Source organism: Papio anubis, chromosome 8 (assembly GCF_008728515.1).
Source record: "Papio anubis isolate 15944 chromosome 8, Panubis1.0, whole genome shotgun sequence".
Classification (NCBI taxonomy): domain Eukaryota; kingdom Metazoa; phylum Chordata; class Mammalia; order Primates; family Cercopithecidae; genus Papio; species Papio anubis.
Window position 1 is genome coordinate 47,876,375 of NC_044983.1, and position 17,884 is coordinate 47,894,258.

General features: G+C 39.5%; 1 protein-coding gene and 2 long non-coding RNA genes across 8 annotated transcripts in view; 1 reads left to right on the forward strand and 2 right to left on the reverse strand.

The window, feature by feature from the left end:
• Positions 1-17,884, reverse strand: part of ST18 (ST18 C2H2C-type zinc finger transcription factor) — a 310,749-nt gene that overhangs the window by 215,304 nt on the left and 77,561 nt on the right. The gene's annotated exons all lie outside the window — the stretch shown is intronic.
• LOC110743941 overlaps positions 1-17,884 on the reverse strand; it is a 193,983-nt gene that overhangs the window by 98,533 nt on the left and 77,566 nt on the right. The gene's annotated exons all lie outside the window — the stretch shown is intronic.
• On the forward strand, positions 12,532-16,458 carry LOC103886795. Its single transcript, XR_650614.4, has 2 exons — positions 12,532-12,620; positions 16,189-16,458. It is a non-coding gene; the product is annotated as an uncharacterized LOC103886795 (long non-coding RNA).

Here is a 17,884-nt window from a genome sequence, read left to right on the forward strand (position 1 = left end):
ATATACCCAAAGGAATATAAATTGTTCTATTATAAAAACACAAGCACACATATGGTCATTGCAGCACTATTCACAATAGCAAAGATATGGAATCAACCTAAATGCCCATCAATGATAAGATGGGCTTTTAGGATTAGAAAATGTGGTATATATATTGGGTAAGAAAATGTGGTACACATACACCATGGAATCCTATGCAGCCATAAAAAGGAACAAGATCGTATCCTTTGCAGGGACATGGATGGATTATCCTTAGCAAACTAACACAGGAACAGAAAACCAAATACTGCATATTCTCACTTATAAGTGGGAGCTAAATTATGAGAACACATGGACACATGGGCGGGTGGGACAACAACATACACCAGGGCCTGTTGGAGGTTGGGGGGTGGGAAGAGGGAGAGGATCACGAAGAAGAGTTAGTGGATGCTGGGCTTAATACCTGGATTATGGGATGATCTGTGCAGCAAACCACCATGGCACATGTTTACCTATGTAACAAGTCTACACATTCTGTACATGTACTCCTGAACTTAAATAAAAGTTGGAAATTTAAAAATGTGTATTTTTAAGGACACCATTCAGAAAACAAACAAACAAAAAATATTGGTGAAAGTGGCTATAACTTTTTTTATTTGTGGAAACTTTCAGTTCAGGAGAATATGATCCATTTTTGTTGATTTCAGGTATGTTTGAAAGAAAATGCATTTGCTTTCATTCAATACAAAGCATTTCTGTGTGTACATATGTATGTACTAATTAACCATGCCATTCAAATCCTCTAAATCATTATAGGTTTTTGTCTACTAGATCTGTTATTATCTGAGAAATGCCTGTTGTGTTCTTTTATGATTGTGCATTCGTTGATTTCTTCTTATAGTTTTTTTCATCTCTTCTTTCCATTTTCCAGACCTTCATTTTTGATGCATAAATATGCATCTACAATATGTTTCTCTGTTTTAGTTTATCATTATGAAATATCTTCCTTTATAGTTTTTAACAATTTTCTTTTACCATAAACCCTTTTTTGCACTATAGTAATTCTTTAGTTACTAGTGCTGTGTAGCAAAGTACCCCATAAGTTTCGTATTATAAAACAACAAATATTTTATTTGGTTCATAATTCTGTGAGACAGGAATTCAGGAAGGGCTCAGCTGGGTGATTCTCGATTGAGGTTTCTTGTTTGCTTCTGGTCAGATGTGAGCTGGGGTAACCTCATCTGCAGGATTGACCAGGCTGGACTTGCATGGCTGGCAATCTTCTGAAGATCTTAGCAGAGTGCCTGCATGTGCCTTCTCTAACATGATGGTCTCAGAATAGGCAGACTTCTTCCATGGCAACTGGCTTCCCCAAAGAGTGAGTATTCCAAGAGGACCAGGTGGAAGCTGGATGGCCTTTTCTGACCAGGTCTTGAAAGTCACATCACATCACTACAGCCATCTTTACTGGTTGAAACAAAGACCAGCAATCCCAGATTCAAGAGGAGGAGACAGAAACTCTCTACCTCTCAATAAGAGGAATGTCAAGAAAATTTGGGCCTATATTTTAAAATCTCTCTCTCTATATATATGTAGTATGTAAACATTTTCCTTAAAGATACAGTGTTAAGTAAAAGTAGAAAGTACAGAAACGTTTGTGCGGTTTGCTATAATTTATGTAAACAAGAAAGAATTACATATATTATAAATGTGTGTATATATTTTTGTATGCCAAGGAATGTTTTAGGGAGGATATTCAAGAAAGTTATCTTCTAGGTAGCCTCTGTGGAGGAAACCCACAGGGCTGGAGGGCAGACATGGAAAAGAGGCTGTGTAAATGTTCATGCTATTGATTTTTTTTTTACCACAAATAAATAAAATTGAATTTAAAAATAAAAATTTAAGCTGCATATTGGGAGAAGATATATGTAAAACATGTAATTCACAAGGAATTCTTTTTCAGGATTTATAAAGAATTCATGTAAATTAATAAATACACACATACAACCTAATTTTGAAAAGGATGAGACAAGTCTATTCACAATCAACTTACTGGGACACCCAAATCCTGAAAACAAAAATGCTCGATTTCACGAATAATCAGGGAAGTGCTAACTGAAACTACCGTGAGATACTATCGGATCGGCAAACATTAAAAAGTATCATAATACCCAATCTGGTGAGGATGCAGAACAAAGCAGCTCAGGCACTGCTGTAAATTAAGACAACATGAAACAATTTGGTAACACCTAGAAAAGTTAAAGATGCATCTGCCTTATGACCCAGCCGTTCAGCCACAGGAGATGTAGCCTAGAGAAACTTTAGACTGTGTATGAGGACATCCACAAGGATGCTCACACTGCATTGTTCATGTCAGTGGAAATTAAGAAATGCTCATCAATAGGGATATAGTGGAGTACATTCATACCGTGAAATGTAGTTAAAATATTTGACTAACTTACCTTTGACATCATGTTTCAAAATGTTTACATTCAGTAAACATAATTGGAGTGAAGAAATGTCAAGTTGTAGAAGGAACCTTTTAGCATGTCACCAAAGTCACAGATTTTCAGTCACACAAGAGCAGGGCCATGTATTGTTTATGCCTATATGCATGGGTGCAGAAAATATAAAAACCTGGACAGGAAGAGACACTCCAATCTCAGGGTGAGGCTACCTTTCGGAGGGGACAAAGGAGCGTGGCCAGGGTGGAGCACAGAGGAAGCTGGGCCTAGGAATGACTATTCAATTTCTTAAGGAAGATCTAAAGAACTTTGGCAACATGATAATACTCTTAAATCTGGGTAGTGCTATTAACTGTTAGCTGCAGTGTCATCTACACTTCTCTGTCAATGTGAAATACTTTGACAACAACCAGGAAGCATTTCTAAAGGATCGATTTTAATCAATCACTATTTAAATAATAATCAAGACAATGGCCACAAAGTGCAAATAATTGACACAACGTTTTTGTTATTCTGTTTATTTAGTTCATTTTGGCTAATGTGAATGGAAATTAGCTGCAAACAGCTGTGAAAGGAGAACACCCCGTTGCCTCCTGGTAAGCAGTGAGCTTATTTTCATATTCCTAGTATCACAGAGTGATGCCAATACAATCACCAGCTAGGTCATTTATGAGTTTCACAATGCTTGTCAAAAACAGTGGCAAACAAATAAAGTTTTCAAGTAATTAAGTCAGAAAAGGATTTAATGTATTTTAAATATGTTTTTAAAATTCCTTGTAGAGATCTATACAGTGAAAGTAGGCCCTCACCCTGATGCTTTGCCACTCAAGAGATATCATTAGAATTACCATTAAATAGAGCCTAGAAGTGCTTTGTTTCTAAGTCTTTATCCACTCAACAGAACATCTCTATCATCTCCTAAATAATCACAGCAAAGCCATATTTTTAAGTTATTAAACTAGACACATTGCTTTTATTCCCAGTGTCCTGCCTTCCCTCCCATCCATATGGTGACTGTGGGAGCAACCATTCTGTACAATACAATGCTGCCTTCTTGGCACTCTTGATTGAGTTGGAAGTGGGCTTCTAACAAGTTGGGTCAGTTAGGGTTCTTCTCTGAAATTTTTGGAGAAATATTCTGTAATGAGAGAGAAGCATGAAGCTGGTATGGAAGGCAAGGAGGAGGGAGAGGAGTCTTGGCAACCTGTGAGTTCCTTTCTTCAGTTTTTCCTGCAATTCTCATTTTTTCCACAGGCTGGCTGTCTTGTGAGATAGTCAGATACTTTCCTACTAGATCTCTCCTTCCCTTTATCTACTTGAGTTAGTTCGGATTGAATTTCTGAACTTGCAACAAAGGGCAGTTTTCATGAATACTATTACTGGCTGTTGTTTATCATATGTACAATGATTAAAAATAAAATTCTAAATATTGTGACAATGATATCTGATCAACTTGTTTACATCAAAACAACTCTAATCAAACAACTACTTGAATTATATAATACAGAACAAGCTATACATAATGTGGTTATTTCCTAACACATGCTTTTCAATAAAATATCACTCAACCGTTTGTCTCATCCCTAAGGATGAATTATTTGTCCTGCTGGTCCAGAGAGACAGAGCTCAATGTGATCATGAAGCTGTGTCTTGCTCCTTCACATGAAGGTATTTCTTTCCAGTAGAGTAGATCAAATAGAGCACTAATTGTTTTGACATCCAAAGAATACGGAACTTCCCTTGTCATGTAATTCGTTTTGATTAAAAACTAAACAATATCCATAGTGAAGTCATAATCCCAGGCAAAGAAAATACCACAGTCAAGAGTTCACTTTAAAAGAATCTGATAGCTATCATTGATGATTTGGTGTGTTATTGAACACTTTGAGAATATTGCATCCACCATCACCACCAAAGGAATCAGCAACTTGCTATCTCTCATCCATCTAGTGATAGCCCTTCACTGAGCACTGATTTCTCACTGGGCATGGCCTCAGGGCTTCAGAGCAGTAGGAGTCAAACAGGTTGCCTTGAACCTAGCTCCTCGGAGGAGCCCTGGGCCAAGAAATCGGGTCCCATTCTACATAATAGCTATGTTCAGGAACTCTGTGCATGGAGGGGAAAGAGCTGGGCTCTAGACACAAAAGCAACATGTCTAGAGTTATGAATTTTTAAAAAATCACATAAAACCAGGAGAGGCCAAGAGGCTAGAGCTCTTCATTCCCACCCGCATTTTAACGACAGATGTTCCATTTGATCTACTTTGTATCTGAGGTTCAGTGAAAGATTTAATTTGAAATACATGTGGCACCATCAAACTATGTTTAACAGCCACCATGCAGGGACTTCAAGGAATTAAGAAGTACTACGTCCTCCTGAAGGAGGCAGCTAACATTGTCACAAAGGAGAAAGATCTGTCCAGCGTTTCTGGTTTATTGTGGTGTCCAGTGTGCTGCGATGTAAACTTCAAATACCTTTCTTTTTAAAGCTTCCTTTCTCCTGCTGGGCTACAGCTGTCCTGTTTTTCCTGCTGGAGATGGTGTTTAGTGCCACAGTGAGAACTAGAGAGGATTGAGTAACTCTGTAGTCAAGCTCAGGTACCAACAGTGTCTCTTTTGAGTACTTCCGACTTGGTCTTGTTTAAATTTAAATCCAAAACCCTCTGCCTCCCATCAGTCTCTGAGCTTCTAGACCAATCCATAGCTCAGAGACTCTGGGTGAGGGGGAGGCTGGGTGGGGTGACTGTGTATGGTTTGCTCCCACACACTTCCACTTCCGGCCTGCCTTTAGTGCTCGCTCTTCTCACTTTTCCAGACAGAATAACAGAGAGATGGCAAGTATGACCTTTGTAATGGGAAAGATCCAAGGTACTCTTTGTTCCTCTAACTGCAACCATTTGTCTAAGGTTTCAGTAACCTGAAGAGCAGCCCCAACATGTCAGGGAGCTCATGGCCCTTACTACTGGGGCACATGTCCAACCATGACAAGGAACTTCATCTGCCTTCCAGGCTTCACAACTTGAAGCTCAACCCTTTTTCCTTGGCTATGGGGGGAGAATGTTCCCCAGACTCTGTCACAAACAATGGGTCCCTGGAGAGCTGGGAATGAGGATGGCGGTGGTAGGTGTTTGGGTCCCTTCTGAGCTGGTTCCTATCATGAAGCTCTGGGGAGAGGTGGCATGAGGTCCTTTGGGATCTTTAGTGCCATTGGGCCTCAGGTTTGTTACTATCCTTAATTCCAAGACAGTAAGAACAATCTCACTAGCAGTCAATTACAGGTTGATAGATGATGAATGGACGAATGGATGGATGGATGGATGGATGGATGGATGGATGGATGGATGGATGAATGGATGAATAGACAGATAGAGAGAATGACCAGATAGAGGTCTCAAATGTGTAGCATGGGTCATAAGAGTTCTGGGGACTAAAGGAATGCTATGGTCAGGTAAGGTTTCACAGAGGAGGGGCCTAGAAAGGTACTTTGAAGGATGGACTATAGCAAAAAGACAAGGCTCTCCAGGTGGAAGGAAACATATAGGCAGATGCATGGCAATGGGGACTAGTGATGATCACTCTGACTTCAGGAGCTATAATTGTGCCATTTCTGAGTGCTTACTCTATGCCGGGTAGCATACTATGTGCTTTACAGAAAACCATTTCAATTACTCTTTGTAGCAACTTTATAAGGTACATATTATCAATGTCCTTTAAGAGAGGAAAAAATAATTAACATTTTTAATGATTATACTGGGCATAGAAAAATGACCTGATATTCATTACTTCATTTAATCTGTGTCATAGTCTATGAAGGAAGTTCTATTTTTATGGCAGTGACTATAGCAATTATATAGCTTGCTCTAAATAATAAAATCAATATGTGACAAAGCTGGACTTAACGTCCAGACATGCAAACAGCCAATCAAGACCCCTTGCGAAACCCCACTGGGAAATAAGTTTGGAAAAATAAGTTGGACATTTGAAAAATGTTTTCATACTAGTCTATAAGGATGGAGGAATTAATTTTTAAGCAATGAAGGACCAATACAGGTTTTAAAGACAATAGCTGCAAAATCAAATGTCGCCTTATGAAAATTAACCAATTTGCAATGTTCTGAGCAAATTGTGAGTCAAAAAAAAATGGGAGAGAGGGAGGGAAATACAGAAAAGTTAATCACAATAGTGGAGCTGCTGATGAGGGAGGGAATATACTGCAGAGAGGGGGAAAAGAAAAATCTGACAAAGGAAATCATTGAAATGCTTCATGACTAATTCGATGTAGTTCCAACTCTGGGTACCTGAGAAAACGATAGCCCCATTTATGGAAACAGGTAAGACCCGAAGAAATCATTTGAAAAGGAATTAGTTTATTATTCCCTGTTAAGAAATCTGTAAATGCCTGAATCCATATTGCTTACAACAGAACAGAAATTCATATGTTTCTACTGGAGGTAATCTAAGAATGGTCAATTTCTGGTATTACCATATCTAAGAATGACATATTCCCTATAATCATTATGCATCCTGAAATCTTAATTAGAACAAGGTAACTATGCGTTGTTATAATTATTATTACATCATATTAATGTATTAATAACAACAATAATTTTTTTAAATGATAAAATGAAAACAGAATAATTCTCCTATGTTTTATACTTAGAGTGACTTTTCTGATCTTCAGTATATCAAAATTCAAATATAAAATTCTATGTTTTTAAAATTTCCCTATTTCCAGCTAGGAATTTTTGGAACTTTCCAAACAAGACTCTGTGCTACTCTTTTTCTGCTATTACCCATCCTCACTTAGGCTAACTGAGGATCTAAAGAAAAAAGATCACATAAGCCACTCAACTTCATAAATAAATGGGAGCTAGCCCCGTGATACCCATTTGTTGGAAGTCCCAACAAACTGTTCATTTCTCCCAACTGTTCCTTTTCAATATATTAGGATATCAGCAGTAAGCTGCTTCTGAGATGCTGTAGAGAATACCTAGTCGTTGTTTCATAAAATCTTTGGTTGAGTCCTAGCCTGACTTCAGACCCTCATCCATAGTTAGCTAGAGGTTATAGGTAGAAAAATACAAAGCATAGAGAAAAATTTAAAAAGCCTTGTGCCTCGAAACACAAGACACAGTCTCAACTGCTTATATTTCTAACAGTGGGGTATAAACTAAAAAAAAAATGAGGCTAAAATTTGATTGGCAAGCCTCTATCTTACCATGGAGTCTCATTTCCACAATGGTGACAGTGGGATTTGGCCTGCAGCAGTGGGAAAGGGGAGGACAGAGTGAGTTCACAAGAACTGGGAATGAGAGAATTTACCACAGATAGAGGCACAGGATGCTAAAAGCAAGACTTTTCTGGCAACATTAGGCGCCACCATGTAGGAAATGTTTATTGGCGTGACCTTTGGTTTAGTGTGTGAAGGTTTATATGATTGGGGAGAACCACAGGATTCAGATTTGCAGAAATGAAAGATGCATAGTAATGAAGCTCGTTCTGTATTAAAATGGCCACAAGTGAAATATATATTTAGGCAGGTGAGGCTATAGGCATATTTCAAACCCACAACAGAAGGCAAAGTCAATGGTGCCTCCCGTATCCCAATAACAATGCATAAAATGTATATTTCAAAGCTAGAAAGTGATAATCATGGAAAATTTATAGGAGGGATATCTGAAAGGCAGCTGAAAGGCCCAGAAGCCATAGGGAGCACACGATTTCATAAATACTGAAAAAGAATTATTGCAGGTCCCCTACCAAGCCCATTATACGTGTCAGAACTCTGGAAATTTGAGGACAGTGATTTAACGCCTGAGATGGTGACTGCCAAGAATGAATATGTCACAGCTTCTCACAGGAGTGAAGAAACCACCACAGGACTGGCAGCAGCCAATCGACAGCCTGCAAAGAGTCCACTGGCCCAGGCCAACTCCAAGTAGTGTTTCTGGGGAGCCAGAGAGGCAGTGTCCAAGGGAGACTGCCCACTCTCTCAAGGTGCCACTGGAGAGGGAGGCCCATAGCCTTCATTTAAGCTTGGTTTTATTGTTACTTGGTCCACAGTTGCTTGCAACCTCCCGTGGCCAAATCACTCACAACCAATAAAGGATGTAAAAGCAAAAGTGATAATTCTTCTCTTCTGTCTGCAAATATCAGAGCAATTACCTACTGATCATGTACTCATAAGGATCTCCAGGATGTTTTCCGGGTACAGTCGTCTCTTGGAATCTGCATTCTCCCATACCAATGGGATGTCTCTTTTGGTAGAAGTGAAGTTAGATGCAGTAAGGTATTCTTCTCGGTTCTTCTTATTTATTGGATGGATTCATGTGGCAAGACTGGTCAGCCCTGCTCTTTCTTGAAATCTGTCCAGCCGTCTCAACTCACCAAAAAAAGAGTTTGTATAGAACCCACTGCGTCTTGTTCTGACTGTCTGTGATGAAGAACGTAGTTGAAAATATACCACAGAGATTTTTTAAAAGGGTACCATCGTCCTGTGATCTAGAGTAGCAACTTGAATTTCCAGCATCTCTGGTTACTCTGATATTCTCAGCATCTTGTACATTCTGCGGTAGAGCACCACTGTTTTATGTTTTCCAGGCAGCATTTTTCTCCATATTGTTTTAGACACGGTGCCATTATAATCACTTGCAATTGACCAGTAATTGTTGTAGAAGCAGGCCTCCCTCTGCCAGTGCCACCCAGTTGCTGGACTACACCCAGCTGAGTGCAGTAAGTTCCAGAATGCAATCAAAGCTAAACCCCATCAGTATCCAGGTTTCTCATTATGAAGTTGAGCCAACACTTGCTTCAATGCAATACCTCCCTCTTACAGGGCACACACAAAGCCACTCCATTTTAGCTGTAATTCAGGCCCCTGAAATGCCTCCATAGGAAAACTCAATAGGAGACTCAGCCATGATCATTAATTCATGTTCGGAGATCTTATTCTTGCAATTGTCTTTATAGCTGAGATGGCTACATGTGCTGATATCCCATCTGGAAAATGGGAGGAGGAATATTTTCTTTCAGGAACATGAGAATAATCTTAACTCAAGAAACAAAGCCTAAAGTGCATCCTATAGCCTTAGCAGAGTGAGAGAATAGCCCCAGGAAACAGAGCTGTCTCTGAGTATTTATCCTACTTTCGGTTTGTGATTAAGTTTGAATCACACAAGGGAAGTGCAAATCCTGTACTAATAAAGCCTCAACAGTTTTCCTGTCTCCTAAGCTATTCAATCATGAGCAGCCTAGAGTAATAGAACCAGAATGAGAACTTATTAACAGGGTGGTCTTGGCCATAACTTGCTGTATATAAAATGACATTAGTAGGACGAAGACACCTCACCAGATGGCCACGAGGCTTAGACACAGTAGTGGCTCAACACTGGTTTGCTTTCTGATATAACTTTCCACCCCATCTGTTAATAATTATGGTGATAATAATAATAACTAGCATTTATTGACTGTTACTGAGAAAAGAAAACATGGATGTGAACCATGATTCACATCCACAACTTAGCACATGGTGTTCATACTTCCAGAATTTACAAAACTCTTAAAGACATTTTAACGACAACATAAGCTCCCTCCATCACCCAGGTCTGGTTAAGCAGCACCTCACATTATGTGTTCCCTAGCACTGAGATCTCCAGCCTACTGTATACAGCATTATCCTAGGCATGTGTGACTTCACATGTTTGTAAAAATGATAATAATTTAGAAAATTATCATAAAGATGCAAGCCTTTCAGAGATAATTTACAGTTTAATTTTTCCAATAAAAAAATACCACCTTTTTTGGGCAAGTGGACTGCATGCGGAGGAAAGTGTGCCAGGCCCACTGCCGATAAACAGGGGAAGTTTCTGTCTGCTGGGGTAGGGAGTGCTGGCTCTCCCCCAGCCCTCAAGTAATTCACATTGAAACTTGGTAATGTGGCTGATTCATAAAACACAACTTTCCCCAGCCGTATTTCCTTGGTTCTCTAACATCACCTTTTATGCCCTGATGATTCATTTATTTCAGTTCATTTTAAAATTTGGTATTAATTCTGCTTTCTGTCACTCAGCATATTCCAATGACTGAAAAACAGGAGAACCTTTTTAGAGGAATACTGTGTGTATTTGTGTGTGTTTGTGTTTGTGTTTCTGCATTCGTTTTTCTGTGTGCATTTCTGGGTGTGTATTCCTATGTATGTATTTCTGTGCGTGTGTGTGTGTTTCTGTGTGTGTGTGTGTTTCCATGTGTGGGGAATGGTAAAAAAAAGACTGGCACTGCCCTTTGAGTTAGAGATGTTGGGAGATTTCTTACTTCCTGTGAGTGCAAGCTTCATAGAGACAGCCTCCAGCAGATCCCAAACTGTACGTTCATGACAGCACAGGATCCTCTCTGAACATGTTCCTTGTTTGTGAAATCCTGAAGTCTCTAAAGAAACCAGGAGGCCGGGCATGGTGGCTCATGCTTGTAATCCCAGCACTTTGGGAGGCCGAGGCAGACGGTTTAACTGAGGTCAGGAGTTCAAGAGCAACCTGGCCAACATAGCGAAACCCCGTCCCTATAAAAATACAAAAATTAGCCAGGGTGTTGTGGTGGGTGCCTGTTATCCTAGCTACTCAGGAGGCTGAGGCAGGAGAATTGCTTGAACCTGGGAAGCAAAGGTTGCAGTGAGCCGAGATTGCACCACTGCATCTGCACTCCAGCCTGGGCCACAGAGCGAGTCTCTGTCTAAAAAATAACTAACTAACTAACTAACTAAATAAATAAATAAATGAAAAAAGAAAAGAAAGAAACCAGGAAAGGTTGAACCCAAACCCAATTTCTATTAGTGCTTCTCCAGAAGGTTAAAGAGGTTGCAAAATATCACTACCTACCCTTCTCTGTATCCAAAAGGATCAGCCATCTGTTTTCCTAGCTAATAGTGGGTTGGCTAGTGAATGTTTCTGTTGTGCTATGGAGTGCCACGGTGGGCTCCAAGGGCCCTTTGTCTTGCATGTTTACATGTTTTATAAATGACTGAGTGTGACAGAGCCCTGAGTATCTCAGGACTCTTATTGAACCTTGGGCAAAAAAACATTAAAAATGATCTTAAGATATTCATTTGCCCTAGGATGCAGAAGGAATTTTACACCGTTTTCTTTATGTGTCTAGTAGATTAATATTTCCTTTATGTTAATATGAGAGTTTATTATTCTTATCTTCATTTAATGTCCTGAGGAACCAGGTGAGACAATTTTGCGAGTTTAATGATCACTGGCACAAAGTACACGAGAGGGTCACTCAGGACAGGCCATCCCTTTCAAGGCATTTTGCCAAAAGAGCCTGGAGTTAATTAATTAATACTGGGAAATCTCCTGCCAGTCCCAGCTTTGACAGACAAAAAATAATAAGACTCTTCTAGGCTGTAGGCCAATACACCTCTTTCATAAAAATTAAAAGCCTAACTAGAACTCTGATAGCAAATGTCCCTTTTCAAAGAATAGCTAATCTAAAATTCATTACAGGGGATAACGGAAAAATAAATGGTGGGCCCAGGAATCTTTTGATAGAATATATGGCATCCAGGTCATTCTCTATCATAAGTCCAGTTACTTTGATGGCTACGTTGGAGTTTATGCTGATACAATACAGCTTCCACACATTATGACGTCACATCCAACATGTGGAGATGACTGACTTTGGGCATGCCCTGTGCTCACCTGGCAGGTGATGGCGTGGGCAGGAAGTGCACAGCCTGCCTTTACCTTACGTGAACACTGTGTCTGGGCAATGGGCAAAGAACTGAAGAGGACAAGCTAGAAAAGGGCTCCTTGTCTGCCTCTATAAACCTCGTGTGTGTACATCCTAGCGAGCCCACAGACAAAAAAGGCAAAGGAGCAGAGACCAAGAGGGAGCGCCTAAGAGGCACAGAAAAAGAAAGCCACAGAGACAGAGAGATGGAGAGACATACAGACGGCGGAGAGCCGAGGCACAGGGGAAGGGGCAGGCGGAGGCAAGCACTTCCTGGTGAACTCGGTCCCCTGTGTGATTGGCTGCTCCTAGAGAACAGTTTCCCTGGCTGCAGTTGCTGTGCAACTGCTTCCTGCAATTAACTGACTTTATTGACTTTGTCTGCTTCTCCCCCTCCCTTAACCTCTTGTTTGCCGAGCCATCTGAGGAGCCACACCTTCGACTGGAAGAGGTAGGTTCAATTAGCACACTGTACATCTTGTCAACCCACCTCCACTTGAAGCTCTGATATAGATATAAACAAATATGTGTTCATGTCCTTTATATATTTATTCACATATATGTTTATCTGTATTTATGAATAATATTTGTTATATAATGTACACATATATTAATATATGCATATATCTATGCACACACATATATCTCCTAAATTATCTTAAGGTCCGTGTAAATACAAAATTTATTTTTTAAGAGGTTATTTCCAGAGCATTGTATGGGCCTATGCACACATACACAAGTAACCAAGACTTGACACAACCAGCCCGTCTCTGCAATGAGAAGCGAAGAGGGAGAAAACTCAGGGAAGACACGGCTTTACGTAGGACATTAACATCTACATATGTAAAAACTAGAAAAATGGCTGGAAAATCATAGTCACAGAATAAATGTAATGACTGAATGAATGAATAAGTGAACTATCACACATAGTTGTAATTACTGAAACTTTTCTTTTTAAACAGGTCCTTCATAGCGGACACGTGTGCATCTCAAAGTGCAAAGCCCCACTGGAAAACACCAGTTTGGGGATCATGATTTTATGTAGTGTGTGAGCGGTTGGCTTAAGGTGGTCATTTCAATTACCTATAATAATAGTTAATTGGAGCCAAATCTTCCCATTTAGCAAGCCCTCAGTAAATGTTTTGGGGTTTTTGGGGAGAGAAGGAAGGACTCCTCACATTCTGCCATCATCACGGAATTATTTTTAAAGTCAAGCAATTTTGTCAAATAATTCTGTGTGAAAAAGTATATGTAAATATATATTTATGTGAGTGTGTATGCATATATACACATACAAAACAAATATATATTTATGTGTGTGTATGTGTGTGTATATATATATAAAAAACAAATATATAAAATAAATATAACCAAATGAGTTACATTGGCCATTATAAGTATAACTACTCATTGTTACCAGTTATATATTAAATATTATACTAAACAACCTAAACAGTAATTAAAATCAAATTACTATTTTGGATAAATAATATTTGTAATGGGTAGAAATATTTGATTGATGGGTCTTAATTTTTGAGCATGGTCTCACTTATGCTGTATTGATGTATGTTTTTCTTTTTTATCATTTCTAAGAACTATGATCACAACATTTTCTCTAAGAAATATCTTGAAGTGCCTAAACCTTGGTCAATGTTTCTTTCCACATTCAATTTAAGAGAAGAGAATTCTTTTATGATGGAAGCATATTCACTTGGACCTAGAACTCATTCATTCTTATTGCTATAGAAGGCATGTTAAAGATACTACTTCCACTTTCCCAAGAGCATCCAAAGTAGCTTTTTTTTTTAATTAAAATTCAGACCGGGCACGGTGACTCAAGCCTGTAATTCCAGCACTATGGGAAGCCGAGGTGGGGGGATCACAAGGTCAGGAATTCGAGACCAGCTTGACCAACATGGTGAAATCCCGTCTCTACTAAAAATACAAAAATTAGCCAGGCGTGGTAGTGCGTGCTTGTAATCCCAACTACTCAGGAGGCTGAGGCAGGAGAATTGCTTGATCCTGGGAGGCAGAGGTAGCAGTGAGCCGAGATTGTGCCACTGCACTCTAGCCTGGGAAACAGAGCGAGACTCTTGTCAAAGAAAAAAAAAAATTCCAGTGGGTCCTGCCTATGCACAAGGCACATAAAACTAATCATTCAACAGCCCTAGAGGACTTTATTACTACCTCCATTTTGCAGCTGAGCATACTGGCTGTTGGGGAGGTTGAATCAATTGCCACAAATGTAGAACAACATGAACTGAGGCAGGATTCAGACCCAAGCCTGTCGGACTCTGGAGCCCAAGTTCTCATCCATCAAGCTGATGTCCACCTTTCTGGGCCAGAGGAGAGACTCAACTTTGCTTTGAGCCATTGATGAGCTGTAAAGTGAGATACATATTTGAGGTATTAAAGAGGAAATTCTTCAACTAGGTTAACCTAAGTGTTTCTCAAGGGAAAGTTTTCTGCATTTTCTTGTATAACTAATCATTCTACCAAATAAGACCTGCATAGCATTTTCTTTTTTTTAAAAAAAAAAAAAAAAAAAAAAAGAGGTTAAATAGAAAAGACAAGCAGCTGAGAGAACACCACTGAGAATTCTTTAAAGAAAGCAACCAGCTCAGCAGGGGCACCTATATTTAGCCAATGAGTCAGACACATTTTCTTACCTAGGAAGCCAGTGGGCTGAACCAATAGGTTGTAGTTTCAGTTGAAAGGAGACAGAAAAAAATGTGGTGAAGGAAAAGACAGAAAAGAACTCTGAGAACAATAGGATTCTTGAAAGGAGCAAATGATAGAAATAGGCAATGCCAAAGTAAAGTCAGAGAAAGAAAACTGGGGTGGGAGTGAAGCCAGGGAGGAGAAAAAGGAAACCTGAAAATAAGAAAAATAAGTTCTAGAAAAGAAAAAGAGGAACATACTTCTCTAGTTCTTTCTTTATATTTGATAAACTTTGAAATTGTGCCGACTTTCATTAAAAACTATTATGTACAATATGTGAATCTTTCAGTCCCAGGAAAGTATGACTCTCTTGCTACTGAAACTGGGCCACGCCAAATAGAATATCTTACTTCTACATATATTCAGTATTAATAATTGCACAAGTTTATTGCTTTTAACAGAAGAAATAGACAAGTTTCTGCAAGGTCTCAGAAAAGCCAGGGGGCTCCACTTCTGTGAAAGAGAATTGTTCTGGGGGAGTGGGTCAGCCCTATCCCCGGAGAGACACTTGTCAGCTACAGGGCAGCACTCAGATATCGCAGGAGAGGCCCTTCGCTCTCTCAGACCAGGTGATAAAAATGATAAAAATGCAGTTTGATGACCCTGAGAACAGACATATGCTGTACATTTAAAACTTTGTTTTATATTCTCTGCAGGATATTTGATGCCACAGAATCCTTATTTAGTTGAAATGATTTGAATCTTTCTTCCACACTTTAGCCAACAACATTTAGCTTATCTCTATTTGTTGCCTTCACTCTCTAATTTAATATAAAGACATAAATAAATAAATTTTCACCAAAAAATGTCACATTTGGCAAATTCTGTTTCCTAATTCTCCCTTGATAGTATGGTTTAAAATGTGAAGGAAAAAAATTATTTCACCTGATTTACAACTGTTCTTAATAGTATGTGTTTTGGCTGAAAAGGAAAGCACCCACATGTATAACTCACCTTTGAAATTCCCATAGAAAGATCACTCTTCCTTGTAGAAATCTGGATCATGCAATGACACCACTAGAAAATCTAAATGTGTACAAGGATATCCAGACAGATACTGAACTTTTATTTAGTTTCCTTCTTATGGTCTACAGGACATTCTTATAGGAAAATATTTGACTCATTTTAAGGATCTGATAAATTATGTTTCCAAGGATTGAGGTTTAATAGGGACTATGGGGCTTTTTGTATCTCTCTGCTCAAAAATCAAGCTAAATGGTATGTCTTCCCAAAGGGAAATGTGAAAAAAAAATTATGTTTTCCTTAAAGCTACCTCTGTATTTTCTCTCTGTTGGCAGTTACGGTTCTAAGGATTGGATCAAATCAGCTCACCTGCTCCACCTTGCTCATTTCTCTCAGCAAATCCGATGACTCAGAAGGAACCCTTCACCAACTGCCCCTTCCCGCATGCCAACCCACAGAGCTACCTCCAAGCTTGCTCCACCCACCTTCTGTCACCACCGTCCCTTTTCTTGTCTCAAAAGTCATCATGAAAATGTAAATGTTGCCACAATTTGTTGGAAAAATAACAAAATTACAGTATGTGAAAGAGTATCTTGAAAATTGAATTGGAAATTTCTCTGATTTTTGCCTTAACACTATAGAATTTTATTTCTAGAATTTTACCTTGTTTTCTCAATTTTTTCCCACCAGGTGATAGAGAAATTAGCTATCTTATGACTTCAGGACATCTCTTGATTTTCTAAAATGAACCCTAAACTTAATACATCCAAAATGGAATGCAAGCTCTCTATCTGAAACAAAGTAAAATTTTAAATAAGTAAATATTCTTTTCCAAGGTTCTAGGTTCCAGAGAATAGCATAACCACCCCAAGATCCAGGAATCTTCCTAGACGTCTCCCTCCCTCTCACCTGCCTCAGACGATCCACCACCAATCCTCTCTGTTCCACCTCCTCCCAAGCCCAAGGGAATACAGGTGAATTATTCCTTATCCAAAATGGTTGGGACCAGAAAAGTTTCAAGTTTCAGATACTTTAGTATTTTGGAACATTTTGCTACACATAATAAGATATCTTGGAGATGAAACACAAGTCAAAGCACGGATTTCCTGTATGTTTCACATATGTTTTATTCACTTAGCCTGAAGGTTATCTTACACAATATTTCTGGTAATTTTGCACATGAATGAAAGTTTGTATGAAGTACTTACATTTGAAGTTTTCTACCTGTGGTGTCATGTCAGCACTCAAAAAGTTTTGGATCTTGGAGCATTTCAGATTTCAGATTTTTGCATCAGGGGTGCTCAACCTGTACCACCTCTTGCCGGGACCTTCGAACGTCCTCCTGATTGGATATCCTCTCTGTTCCCTCCTTTAATCCATTCTCCATACTGCAGCCAACAAGGTGTCCTCTGTAAGCACCTCCCTTCGCCCTCCGATTACACACTTCAGAGGCTTCTCAGTGCTGTTAGAATAGAAGCAATAATCTCCACGTGGCCTACAGGGTCAGCCTGTGCGGTCCCCATCCGTCTCCCCTCTTGTCCCATCATCTCCCCTTCCCTGCTGCCCGTCTTGTCTATTCTTCACAAAGAATACTCCTTCAAGCCCTCTTCACCTAGTTAACTCCTATCTCAAGAGGCACTAGTGAACAGAAATGCAGTGGATGGGATTCTTAACCGATGTCCCCACTGCTTCTTGGATTATTATTATTATTATTATTATTAATTATTATTTTTGAGACAGAGTCTCCCTCTGTTGCCCAGGCTGGAGTGCAGTGTCACAATCTCAGCTCACTGCAACCTCTGCCTCCCAGGTTCAAGTGATTCTCCTGCCTCAGCCTCCCAGGTAGGTGGAATTACAGGCACGCACCACCACACTCAGCTAATTTTTTATATTTGCAGTACAGATGGGGTTTCACTATGTTGACCAGGCTGGTCTCAAATTCCTGGCATCAAGTGATCTGCCCACCTTGGTCTCTCAAAGTGCTGGGATTACAGGCATGAGCCACCACACCGGCCTGCTTCTTGGATTATT